The sequence below is a fragment of the Ixodes scapularis genome, unplaced genomic scaffold (assembly GCF_016920785.2).
Source record: "Ixodes scapularis isolate PalLabHiFi unplaced genomic scaffold, ASM1692078v2 PGA_scaffold5__190_contigs__length_132052651, whole genome shotgun sequence".
Lineage (NCBI taxonomy): Eukaryota > Metazoa > Arthropoda > Arachnida > Ixodida > Ixodidae > Ixodes > Ixodes scapularis.
The window spans coordinates 17,822,197-17,836,682 of record NW_024609880.1 but is presented as its reverse complement, the minus strand read 5'-3'; positions in this window follow the sequence as shown (position 1 = coordinate 17,836,682).

Below are 14,486 nucleotides of genomic sequence, written 5' to 3'. Positions count from 1 at the left end.
GAAGAAAAAGCATTTAAGCAGCTCAAAGTATGTCTGAGCTAGGATACCTGCTTAGCAAGCTACAATCCGAACTACCCGACCACCTTGTAGGCAGACGCTTCTTCGTATCAAATTGGTGCAGTAATAATTCAAAACCAATCCTCGGAAGAGCGAAGGGCAGTAGCCTACACGTCATGGGCATATACGAAACCCGAGCTGAGGTACTCGCAAATCAAAAAAGAAGCTCTCGCACTAACATGGGCGGCGGAGCGCTTCGACGAGTACCTGAGAGGACCAACATTTCTTTTCGAGACCCATCACAAGCCATTGGTTCCTCTCCTGGGCCCCGATTAGATCAACTCCCTGCCACCTAGAGGTGAGGGCTTTCGAATGCAACTTATGCGGTGTTTCTTTAACGTGACCCATGTTACAGTCAAAGGTATCACTACGTGGACGCCTAATCCAGGAGAAGGCTCACGGATGCGGGCCACCGGGACTGCACCCTGACAGACAATAGTAGTTTCGTCGTTCGTCGCGGGGCCTTCCCAAGCACTCCCTTCGACCGAGTCTATGCTGGAAAAGCTGCGGGTGGAACAGAAGGCGGATCCGGAGTGCTCAGCCCTGTTCAACGTATGTCAGACGACGTGACCGCCCAAAGATGAACTCTCTTTTCTTCGAAAGCCTTATTGGTCAAAGAAAGGTACCGTAATTGTCTGTGATGGACTCTTAATGAACGGCGTTAGCCTAATTATCCCAAGAAGCCTTGGAAAAGACATGCTAGCACGCGTCCGCGAGATGCATCGGGAAATCGTCCGTTGCCGCACCAAGGCCATGGAGCCTATCTGGTGGCCAGGCGTTAGCGCTGCATTGGGGGAAGTCGTCGCGAATAGCTCGAAGTGCGGCGAAGTCAAAGTGCAATTCCACGATCCCATGTTTCCGTCGTTCATACCCGAACTTTTCTGGCAATAAGTGGGCGCCGACTTATGTGAACTCAAAGGCTTTCAATACCTGGTTTTTCACCACTATTACGTGTGCGCCAAGCTGGGCCTGCTGGGTAATGACACGACATTGACTCGAGTCATCGAGCACCTAAGGCGCCTCTTCGCAAGGCAGGATATTCCACGGATCATCCGGTCGGACAATGGGCCGCAGTTATTCTCTCCCGCCTTCAAGGGGTTCTCGAAAGTGTACGGCTTCCACCGCGTAAGGAGCAGTCCTCGATACCCTCAGTCCAACGTAGAAACAGAGCGCTCGTTAAGGACACTCAAAACCGTTCTAAAGAAGGCCGGCGATCCTTACCTCGCTCTATGAACTATCAAAATACACCGGGTTTGTCTGGTTACAGTCCCGCCCAGTTGTTAAAGGGTAACTGCAAAGAAAAAAAAAATTTTTTTAAATAGCCTAATTGGGACAAGCATGTCAAAAAACAATTTTTCCGCGAGAAAAAACATTTTTTACAGCAATATTTATTGCGTGAGACTCGTTTCAGTTTGCGGCTATTTCGTCCGTTTTAAATCGCGCGCCACGAAGTTGTGATTATGTGACGTCAATCCCAAAAGGTTCTCATTGGCTAAGAGTTTGATTGACAGCTTAGATCCGGTTGTTAAACATTTGTTATATGTTGCAATTTCCTTTTGAGCGGCATATTTTTACTTTTAAAGAATAACCCACGTGATGAGAGTTATTATTCTTTACAAAAGGTTTACAAGACGGGCACTTCCTTTTGGATCCATACAAACAAAAGCTTCGCCATTCTTTCATGGCCGCCGAGGTCTCTGCTCCCGCCTGTCTCGCCTACCTCGACTAATCGTTCCACCGAAGTGATCAGTGTTTCGTCGTTTCGTGCTGACCCAGGTGCTTGAGTGAGACTTCTTGAAGTGAAGTAGTGTGTTTTTAGCAGCTGTCGCAGGTGTTAGTGATAGGAAGCGACGCGGGGTTTTGGCTTTCATAGCGCAGTTCTTTCGTTTTCCTCTTTGCTTGCTTAGCGTGCTTTTTTTTTTTTTTTTGCTTGTTTGCGCGTGCAAATGCTGACTTTTCGGAGATGTCAGCTGTGCGATCCCGACAGTGAGCCTTCCAGCAGCCATGTCGCCCCGAAAGGAATGCTATTTGGCTGGAGGCAATCGGGCGTTCGCGTAGCGACCAACGTGTCTAGTTACGTTCTCGTCATATCGCTCTGGAGGCCGTCGAGATTCGCCCTGCGTGCACCTAACGTCCGCGACTAGACAGAAAATAAAAAAAGCACTATGTCCACTACGTAAAAATGGTCTCAGTTCATGCTGCATCTGTAGGCAGGTACGAAATCGTGCCCAAATTTATTCACACCGCACGATGCAACACGTCGCTGTACAAACGCAGTCCAACACGAAGCATAAAAACGGCAGATTTAGGACAACAATTCGGAGTCCATTGTTCAATTAAAACGACGTAATTTTGTTGAAAACGCCCGCCGCTTTTTACTCACGGTATGCGTCGGGAAACTTCCACATTTTGAAACAGAAGGAGGCAAATTTACTTTTAAAAACGCTCCCAGCGTCCTCCCGGACCAGTTTGACTGGATCAGCTGACGACGACGGGACTTAACTGGTTGAACGTCAACCCCACAACAACCAATTTGCGCTCCGTGTTAGCACCGCATTACACACACCACGAACGTTTCAGCTCTGTCGCATCGCCGTGTTGCACCAAACAGAACGAGATCGCCGAAACCAACGCAGCGCTGTCGTGAACCTTGGCTTGTGGTTGCGCACTCGTGGATTCTGTGACTCCCTTCGCTTTCAAAGCGCGCACGACGATTACGAACGATACTTTCCGTCTTCCGGGAACATCACAGGGGCACTTCACCGGTCACGTCTTCGCTACATGTCCTCGCAAACCGCGTCAAACCAAAACAATGCGGAGGGCAAGTTCGTCTGCTCCTTGCGCAGGGGGTAGCGGTGACGTCAGAACGCCGAGCCCTGATTGGCTGATCGAGCCCCCCTATCTGAGCGTCGTCTGCTTCTTTGAAACGTCGTCTGCTCGCAACGTCGTCTGCGTCTGTCTTACGTTTCCTGCGACTTTCGGAAGTGCAGAGGCCAGATTCACGAAACGATCTTACGCCAAAAATGTGCGTAAGACAAAACTTAAGAACAAAATCGTATTCACGAAACGAAATTTTCGTAAGTTTTGCGCAGGTTACGGCGAAATCCTACGACAGCTCCGAAGCTGTCTTACGCACTTCTTACGATCAAGTCAGCATGGCCGACAGCGTCTCGGTCGCGACGACCCACGGACGTTTATTTTTCTACGTGAGCTTCTCACGCGTCCTGACTTCAAGCAGCAAAAAAAAAAAGTAAAAATTACTTGAAACAGAGCACGACGAACAAGAACGCTGGATCCACAGACACCGGGGAAAAGCTCCAACGGCGACGATTCCACCGAACGCGACCAAACGAGCTGGGCAGTTAGGCCTAGCAGGCACTCCGCGACTCGGCGACCGTCTGCCCACGACCGGCTGACGTGCTGAATGGAATATGCCCGCGCGACCCTTGTGAACCCTTCCCGTGTTATACTTTGATCGCTGACCTCAATTTTAGATTAAGAGGTCAATTTCTTCCTCTTGTTATCTCCTTGTTTCCCGAGGCAACGGTGATTCTCGCCGGTGAAAAAGCGGCGAATCTCCGACAGACGCAGGAAAGGTAAAGCAGCCATCGCTTTGACTAGCAGACGTAAAGCAGACGACGTTAACTGCGCCAACCCGCCGGCGCCGTTAAACAGTGAGGGGTCTCGCCGCACACGAATGGAGGTAAAAAGTATTTGGGAGGGAACTTGCGGACACTAAGCAAACAAACCTCGGCGCCCCGGGACACCTCGCCAGTGAGTCCTTTGACTTCCCTCCTTGATGCGCGTCTGCTAGTTGTTAGACGAAAACAACGTACCGCTCGAGTTATTTCATCTGCCCTCCCTTAAAGGCCAAGTCGAGTTCGCTCCGAAAGTCGCAGGAAAGGTAAGACAGACGCAGAAGACGTTGCGAGCAGACGACGTTGCAAAGGAGCAGACGACGCTCAATAGGGGGTCGCGATCAGCCAATCAGGACTCGGCGTTCTGACGTCACCGCTACTTCCTTTCTCATGCGCAGAAGACGAAAATGAGCCCACTTGCGAGGCGTATACCGCGGTACCGCGGCCTGGCGTAGTTGCCAGATCTTGCCGGAAGTCGAGACGCTGCGTCGTTCAACTCCGCAACGCAAGGAGAGTGAGGGGCGGGGCGTACTCCTCTTCCGCGGGGGTCCAAAGAGCGGGAGTTTCAAATGTGGAGAGGTTCTGACTCTACTAAATTACGTCCTGTGGCGTAAATATTGATAAAAAAAATCATTTTTTTCGCGGAACATTTGTTTTGTGACATGCTTGTCCCAATTAGGCTGTTTAAAAAGAAACTTTTTTTTCTTTGCAGTTACCCTTTAAAGGGCAGACGTCTACGCAGTAGAGTTCCTTGCCACCCACGTTTGGTCGGGTCTAGAACCGTGGACCACGCAGACTGGAGACTGCGTGTTGAAACAAATCGGAGAAAACGGAAAGCGGACTTCGATAAGCTCCATTCAGCGGGGTATCTGCCTAGCCTTTCTGCAGGTCAGCGGGTCTTACTTCCGGAAGCAAGCACCGAAGCGAGGGTGATCCAGGCGTTCTCGACGCCACGGTCCCACTCGGTCGAGAATGACGACAGCCTTGTGCGCAGAAACCGATGCCAACTTGTTGCGTTAGCAGGTGGAACAGCCGACCAGAGCGCCACAGAGCCCCGGGCTACTGACAGGCCAGTACCGCGTGCTCAAGACATAAGTCTTCCGTCAACTCCAGCAGAAAATCAAGTTCCTGGCACACCGGATGACTCCGGAGAGTCGGGGGTGACGCCTGTCCAGAGTCCCCAATACCATAGACCAGTTCCTACCACCGCGACGCCACCTCTGTAACAACGGCAGTGTCATTTCGGTCGCGTACTCAAGATTCCGAAGAGGTTCGAAATTAATGATGAATTGTTTGTGTAAGCTAGCTAACTGTAAGAACGTGAGTTATTCTGCACAGGGATGATGTAGTGTCATTATTTGGCCATGCCGCTATCACTGTGATAACACGACTGCGCCAACGTTTGTATTTTTTGTTTGGTTGACCAACGATGGTATAATATTGACGAATATTTGTTACCGGAATTTAATTTCCAGTAACAAATTATTTTACTGGATTATGGGACTCCTTTCAATTCCGGTAAAGCCGGAATTTACCGGACGTCACCGGATATCCTTGGAATCAGCAGAAATTACCGAAAGACACCAGATTTCCGATGTTCGCCGGAACTTACCGTGTTTTGTTTTTTGGACGTCACCGGAAGGTACTTAGGAAGAAGCCTGTGAACCACGGGTGGTGTATGTTTACAAGATGCTGGGCGATTACGTAACAATTAAAAGATTAGCCCCCATAGACCTGAACGTTCCATGTCTTTGTTGCACAGGGTCGATACCAGTGAAAAAATTTGCATAGCCGTAGACAAAAGCAATCAGACCAAATACAAACAACCGAGGTCTTTGTCGCAAAAAAATATCTTTCAAGGCACTCACATTGCCGCTGTGTAAATTTAGAGATGTACCGTAGCTCCAATAATAAAACCGAGTAGGTGCACCACACGGACAAACCCGCACACTGTCAGTGGCACGTTTAGCGAAAACCACGAACGCGCTGCAACATCCACCACCCTTGAGAAATCATAGGCATAGTCAAGGCATCGTCCCTCATGCCGTCACAGCGGCGTCCCCGGCGAGTTCTTCACTCGCTGGGTGCATTTAAAGGCAGACGGCCAAACAGGCGTAAAAAAAAGGTCGCTGAACGATATTTTCTTATTATCCGCACACCCAGCTGCTCTAGAAGATACAGGTCGCACATATGAAACGGGAAGCCTACACTAAAGCATTCGATCGGGGCCGTTGCTTGTTGACGAACAAAAAGAAACACGTTTTTTCTTCAAAGGAGCAACAATACGCCCTCACATTTTTCACATGAGCCCAATGCGAGGGAGAGAGGCAGCGTCCAGGCTCATCCTTGGTGCGTTCTATGCACCACAATTACACACAGTCCCCGGCTCGTCTTGGCTTCCCCCTCCCCTTGCGTCGGTTTCGAGTGAAGTTCGGTAAACGGACAAACGAGTCACTCGTTTCCGGTAAGATTTCCAGCAAAACCGGGTCGTCTGGCAAACAAAAGTGGCTGCCGGTGTCCTTCCAGCCTAATCCGATAACTCGCTGCCGGTGAAATTCCAGCGAAATCTGGTTTCCGGCAAATATTCCAGCAAAGACTGGTAAACTACGCTGGTTTCGGACGAAAACGGGTGAAACTTGACTTGTGTTCACCAGATGTCACAGTAGGTTCACCGGATGTCACTAGAAGTTTTTGAGAGATTTTTAAATAGGGTTGTCCCGTAATCTTTTTTTTTTTCGTCACCAACAAGACAGTTGCCAACAAAACTCCGCCGTTTAAGCATCGACGAACCTCTTTCGTCTTCTGGCACTCCCCGCACCAGAGAGCAACCCTTCCTTACCCGGTGGGAGCTAAGCGCACCATAAAGAATACTTACACCACGAAAGAGCACTGAAGAAAGTTGCACAGAAGAAAAGAGAAGCGATAACAATCAGCGAGTGCAAAGCCGACGGCGAAAAGCAGTCCAAATAATTGTCGAAAAAGAAAAGGAGATGGCACATAGGTTTTCTTCTTGTTTTATTATAATTTTCTTGTGTTTTATTGTTTGAATAAACTAATAATGCGCTGATCGTTCGTGCAGAAAAAGAGCGCATCGCCTCTGGCTCGGAAACGTTGTCCGCTATTGTCGGGGTCGAGGGAACCGACCGTTGTGACAATGGAGTTATTATAATGTACTCGAGAGGTTAAACTGACGCTAGAGACTGTGCAACTTTCTGGAGGCAAATTAAAGCTGACGGCTGCCAGTCTACTTTTGCGGTGCTCCTCTGCATTCCTATGGAAAAACGCGCGTAGTATTCCTCTCTTTGTCGGAAAATAACATGAAAAACATTTGTTAGTTGGGTCGTACCGAGTAGTAATACTTTTATTAATATTGTAAAAGTGTAATTACTTCAGTTAGCGCATATTTTTCCTCAGTGAACGATGTTTAACTTAGCCGTATTTCAGGCCCAAACGTCTGTTCCGCAGCAATAGTTTAAAACAAGCGACAATTATTAGCAAAATAACAGTCGACAGGAATATACAGTGTGCTCAAGGTCCGTCAAAAGTTCGGTGACGCCTATATATGGCGAATGTGCCAATCGTGTCATTACATAAAAATGCACCCGTCTTGCATTTTTACGAGCGGTCAAAACATTCAAAACGTAAAGAATAAAGTACGTGGGCTGTGAAAGGTGTCTTTATTTATTATTTTTCCATGTCGGGCAGATTTTATGAGTCAGTTGTTTTCAAAGGTTTTGAGTCTGCGTGTGATGATGTGAACGTAGAACAAGCATCTTCTCAGAGCACAGAGAATAAAGCAGGACTTACTTATTGAAAACCGAATTATATTACGTGGCCTCTAATTTACTTTGGTCGTACATGCAAGTGGAGTTACTGATCCAGTGCTACTGCGTAGTTCTTGCCGTCTCTATTCGTCTTTTAAATGCCCTTTGTTCGTTCGGCACGTGTATCCCCGATGCTGAAAAACGCCAACGTCGTGTTCTCTTTATCAGCATTCGACGCTGCACATAAATGTATGTACGAACTCAGCCATTTTAGCACAAATTTAATTCAATGAACTGGAAAAAAAAAAAATTGAAAGCCGTTTACAACTAACTCCCTGTAACACCGAATTAGAGCGCAGCTCTTGAGGAGGAGGAGGGAAAGGTACTGAAAGGGGGGGGGGGGTCATGGTAACCTCGGGGGGTCACGTGATCTCCGGTGGTCACGTGACCTCGAGTGGTCACGTGACCTTGACGATGACGATCCGATGACGTCATCAATGACGTCACTGATGACGTCATCAGTGATGATGACGATGACGATGCGGATGCCAATGTCATCATCAGTGACATCAGTGACGTCAATGATGACGTCATCAGTGATGATGCGGATGTAGATGACGTCATCAGTGATGTCACTGATGACGTCGTCAGTAATGATGACGATAACAATGTGGATGCCGATGACGTCACCAGGTTGCATGCAACCTGGATTGCATGCAACAGGTTGCATACAACTCGTTGTACTCCAGTTGCATGCAACAGGCTGCATGCCAGCTGCATGCAACGTGTTGCATGCAGCCTGTTGCATGCAACTCCCGAAGGAACCCGAGGTCCTCCCGAAGGAAGTCGAGGTCCTCCCGAGGTCCTACCGAAGAAACCCGAGGTCCTCCCGACGGGACCCGAGGTCCTCCCGAAGGACCTCGGTTTCCTTCGGGACGACCACGGGTTCCTTCGGGAGGACCTCGGGTCCCTTCGGAAAAATTTACCCATAATGCACCGCGTGGTTACGCCGACGGCGGTGCCGCTCAGGCCGGAAACGGGCGCCTAAGAGCTGCGCTCTAAAAATTAAAGCCGTTTACGATTCCCTGTAACGCCGGATTAAAGCGCAGCTCTTGAGGAGGAGGATGAAAGGGTACTGAGGGATAGGTGACTCCTTGAGGTCACGTGACCACAGAGGTGTCATCTTACGTCAGGGGGTCACGTCACCTGAGGGGGGTCACGTGAACTCAGGGGGCCACGTGAGCTCAGGGGGGTCACGTGACCTCAGGGTGGGGTCACGTGGCCTCGGGGGGTCATGCGACGTCAGGGGGGTCACGTCACCTCAGGGGGGGGGGGGGTCGCGTGACCTCGGGGAGGGGGGGGTCACGTGACCTCACGGTTACGCCGACGGCGACGCCGCTTAAGCCGGAAACGGGCCCTAAGAGCTGCGCTCTATAAAATGAATGCCGTGTACAACTCCCTGCAACGCCGAATTACAGCGCAGCTCTTGAGGAATAGGAGCAGGGAAAGGTACGGAGAGGAGGCTATGCCCCTCCTCCTCTCCTGCACGCCTCCCATTTAGGGAAAAAGGTTCCGCTAAATTTAGCGGGGAAATTTTTCCGCCAGATGTAGCGGGGAAATTTTTCCGCCAGATGTAGCGGGGAAATTTTTCCGCAAGATCTACCGGGGAAATTTTTCCCTAGATTTATTTGGAAATTTTTCCGCATATCTAGCGGAGTAATTTTTTCCGCTATGTTTAGCGGGGAAATTGTTCCACAAGATTTAGCCACGAATGTTTTCCGCTAGATTTAGCGGGGAACTTTTTCCGCTGTATTTAAACGGGAAATTTTCCGCTAGATTTAGCGGGGAACATTTTCCGCTAGATTTAGCGGGCCAATATTTCCGCTAGATTTAGCGGGCCAATATTTCCGCTAGATTTATCGGTGACATTTTTTCGATAAATTTATCGGGGAAATTTTAACATAATGCACCGCACGGTTCCGCCAACGGCGACAGCGACGCCGACGCCGCTCAAGCCCGAAATGGGCGCCTAAGAGCTGCGCTCTAAAAAAATGAAAGCCGTTCCCGACTCCCTGTAACGCCGGATTAGAACGCAGCTCTTGAGGAGGAGGAGGGAATGGGTACTGAGGGGAAGGTATATCCTTCCTCCCTGGTCCCCACCTCCTTATGTTGTCTGCTACTCCCCCCTCCGAGCGGCGTCGCCGTCGTCTCACGAGGGTCACGTGACCTCACGGTGGTCACGTGACCCCTATGAGGTCACGTGACGATGACCAGGATGACACTGATGACGTCATCAGTGACAATGACAATGTCGATGCCGATGACGTCATCAGTGACGATACGAAGACAACGCAGACACCGATGACGTCATCAGTGACGTTACTGATTGACGTAATCAGGGACGATGGCCATACGGATACCGATGACGTCACCAGTCACGTCACTGATGACGTCATCAGTGCCGTCACGCGTCCTAGAATGCACCGCGTGGTTATGCCAACGGCGACGCCGCTCAAGCCGGAAACGGGCGCCTAAGAGCTGCGCTCTAAAGCGCCGTAACTGACCTATTATTTCGCCTGCCAGGCAGAAATGTTTCCGCTACCCGCTTGTACGCATGAATCATTTGGAATATGAGCTCTTATAATTGAGTGCCACACTCTAAGGAAAAGTGAGCACCCCCCGTAGTCACCACGCGTTTTGACGGCTGTAACTACCCCACAGGCTTACTTAACTACCCACTGGGCTCGAGCCATTGAGCGGTACCACCGTGTTGGCAGGTGACAAGCATGGGGTATTCACGTTTTATAAACTCTTGAATCGAACATTCAAGTGCATGCAGTCGTTCAATAGTAAAAGTCACTTAAAAAATCTCAAAAAATACTTGAAACTTGTTTTCTTTGTGCCGTTGGTTACCATTTATTCAAATTTGAACCGCTCGAAACAGACGTCTGGCTCAGTTCGCCTAAACTGGCAGAAAATAAACATTGCCAAAGGGTACAGTCAACCTTGGTAGGCACCTGCTAAAACCCGAGGAAGATAAAAAGTATCGCAGTTGTCCTTTTTTGTTCCGTCGCGGGTTTTACCATATACTGCTAGTAAACAGCTGGCAGCTGGCGTCGTGCTCCAGGAATTTAATTAAATGTCTAGAAAAGCACAGGAAGCAACGCACAGGCGTGAGTTGACTGGAATATTCGCCGGACGAGATACTCTTGTCGTCTTTTATTGTGCGGTTCAGTAAAGAGCGTAATCTCAATAAAGGTGTGATCGGTCGGTTCTGCGTGCAGATGAGTTGCAAATGGCCTCCTCGGTTCCGCCGCACTTGCACGCCTGTCATACCCTATTTTTTTGCTTTCAAGTGCAGTGAAGTATCTCTTAGCGAAAACTAAGACGCTTGAAATATACCACATTCTAATCTGAGCGTATTTGAAGTACAGTTCATAATTGTAAGTACACAATAAATAAACCGAAAATGTACACTTTTTTTTTACTTAGTACTAAAATATATTTCTGAAAATATTTTAAAAATACCTTTATTTAAACTACATTTAAAGTTTCCTTCATGCGTTCTGAAATATGTAAATAGTAAATTAGTAGGCCGACATTTCACATAGATTTTTTTAAAATATGCATTTATTTCATTCAAAATATACTCCAACCTTAATAAAAATGCAGCGATGAAAAATATGCGCAGAATACTCTTAAAATACCTCGAAATCGTAAATACTGTTGTGTTATGCTCCAAGCACCTTTTGAGTGCAATACTTCGGTAGTCTGACTTAAACTACCAAAGTATTGAAAAGCTCGCCTATCAGAAGTTCACTTCAAGCAGATTTAGAGTACACTGAATCGCCTAAACACAACCTTTTATTAGTTTGTCAATTGAGTTGTGCAGCATCGCACTGAAAATCAGCGCACTTTACGTTGCTTCTTTTTTTCTATCAAGGACAGACCTGATGAATTTCTTGCGCACCGATCACAAACGGGGTTCGGGAACTACAACCACAACACTCGCTGACACTGGAAAGCTCCAGCAAGTGCTGTGAGCAGATATTTTTGGCGTGTAATTGTGTTAGCAAATGTTAGTTCACTGAATGCGTATACTCACCATTGTACGTAATGGGAGTAGTGACTTTAATATATGGTGACGTTAATGACCATATTAAATAGTCAACTAGTAAAGAAAAGCAAAATAACTATTTTAAAGTGAAGAAACTAGCTTCACTCGCTTCATCCTGGATGGTGCTACGCAGCGAAGCAATAAAATTGTTTCTAGGAGCCGTTTTTATGGATATTGTTTCAGTGACTGCGCCGAATTATTATTAGCTGTATTAATGCTTGTAGTAAGAGATATCATCCACGAACTTCAAAAAACTGTTCCCCCTTTGACAGACTCCCGAGGAGAATACTGAATACTTGGAACCTTAATAACTGCAGGGGTGGTCACCGGTCAAATGATTACCTTCAATATGTAGGCTATATAAGGCCCTAGAGCAGTCAACGGGACTGTCGTTCAGGTGTTCAGCGCGTCATGGTGTTTGTGTTTGTGTTCGTTTCTAATGGTTATTTGTAGGATGTATTTAGTAGTGCCTTCAAATACCGCAAGTACTTTACTAACACAATCCCCCAAAATATGTAGCTGGTGTAGCTATACGAATATTCATTTCGTATTCATTCTGTATTATTTTGTTCCCATTCAAAATACGTGCGAAATGTATTCAAAATATATATTATATATTAATCAGAGAAAATTTTAGATATACCAACAATATAATTCCTTGTTTCCCAAAATGCCGTTTCTGCACTAAAAAGTGCACAAATGGCATCTTGAGGGGCAAGGAATTATATTTCTGGTATATCTAAATTTTTTTCTGATTAATATCTATGATATATTTTGAATACCTTTCGCACGTATTTCGAATGGGGACAAAATAATACAGAATGAATAAAAAATGAATATTCGTATTCAATATATTTCAAGTTCGTTTCAAGTACGGCCTCTTTTTGCTAAGGGATGAAGCATTGAACACCACGACTGAGGCCGGACAGTACGAACGTACACAGATATCTGGGATCACGCCCGTGTATTTCAGTATTTCTCCGTCTTGGGATATATGATTCGCCTTCACTGGCTCATTTCATCGAGCATACTCGATAAAAAATGCTTCAAACAAGAGTGTGTCATCTAAGGTGGAGTACTTTGAAGGTGACTAGGATTTCAGGCCTTTCGGCACGCGTTCCTTTTACCTTTATAAAAGATTCCAAGTAATTTTCCAAAAATAAGGCGTTGGCAAACATACACGTGCTATTTGGTTTAAATATATATATATTTTTAAAGTACTGCTGGAGAAGCCAGCAGGTGCAGCGTAGAAAAATATGTTCTCGGCGTTCTTTGATGCTTGAGGCCGGTTCAGACACTTGCGTTTGAATGCGTTTGACAGCGTTGCGTCGAGAACCGAAAGCGACTCACCGGCACATCTGTGCTTCGTATGAAGCGTAGAATCCAATTCAAGGAATCGTCTTGGCACGCGATATAAGCAGCAGGAATGTCCTGGTTTCTCGCTGCCGCAACGCAGTCAAACGCAACTGTCTGAACCAGGCTTTAGATAATTTAGCATACGTATTTCGCGTTCGGTGTAGGTGAAGGCACTGACCCGAAAACGGCAATTCTGCACTGTCCTCTCGGCGCGAGCGCGAGCGCATAGAACGCATATTTGAAAGACACGCACTTGAGCAGAAACAACTGTAGCGAAAAGAAGAAAACTGAGACAACGCTTCGGGGAGGACCGGCGGACGGGCTTCGCTAGAATCACCTGCGCGTGCTCAGTCTATTTAACATTTACTCAACCGCCGCAGAAGTCATTCGGATATGTAAAAAGAGAAAAGAAAATGCATCAGCTTGTTCAGAAAGTTGTGATTGCAGAAATTGGTTTCGATATTTAATACAATTAATTAAACTGGGTTCTGTATACTTGAAGTATAGGCAAGCGAGAAAACGAAACTGATCAAAAAGTGACGTGTAGCGACTATTCAATTTGATTTATAACCTGTAGTTCACTTTTGCAATGGGCTACATTAGAGATACGAGCGCTTTCCTAAGGGCAGTAGAGGACAATATTATATACGGATAAATCTTGCACAGTCTTTTATGCATAATATGACAGTGGCCACCATCCTAATCGGTCACAGAGAATACAGCAGTATATAAGCTGGTGGTGTCGACCAGTGGTGTGTATAGGAATGTAGAGTGTCAATATCTCATGTACGTTGTGCTGTTTGTGAAAGCGTTCATGTATAATATTCTATGGTATCTGTATGTCGCGTATGTGTGAAGTGTGGTGTGAAATATGTACGTACGTGCATGTCTGGCGAGATGCTCTGAGCAAAGACTGTTTGTTTCTTTTCACTTAGTTGAGGGCTGTCCATTAGGTGGCGCGTGTCGCCGCCCAATTCAAGGTGTCGCTCGTTTATGTGTCTGCTTATTTGAGTGAAAAACATTGAAGCGTCCCATGGCTTCCCGGAGCAGCCACAAAGGGTTCGGTTCTTTCCCTCTCCTCCCGGTGGAATCAGTCCCGTAGCCAGTTGAATGGGTGTTCCGTGCGGTGAAAAGTGCGTGCACAGGCGCGGTGGGGATTACCAGGGACTTGAAAGTGGATAACGAATGCTAACAGGTGAGCACGATCGTTGAACGATCGCAAGCGAAGCCGCTTGGATCGGTGATGCCTCGCCTCGCCGCTGTCAACCGAAAACGCCGGATCACTTGCGGCAAGCACAGCAAACAGATTCTCTGTTCAATAAAGACATTAATCATTAGTCGCTATACGATTCCTTCTTTGAATGTTTTCTGGCCGCGAAGTAAATGCCGCCGGCCGCGCGAAAGCAGTTGCGGACAAACCCCCTCGAATGCGCCCCCCCCCCCCCCCCCTCACATCGCCGCCCCTACTCGTAAGAGGTGCGGTGTTGGTGCTTCGGGGCGCGTTTTGCAGTGCTTTAGTGCATACGGAAGGCAGCGAGTGGGCGTACGCACTTG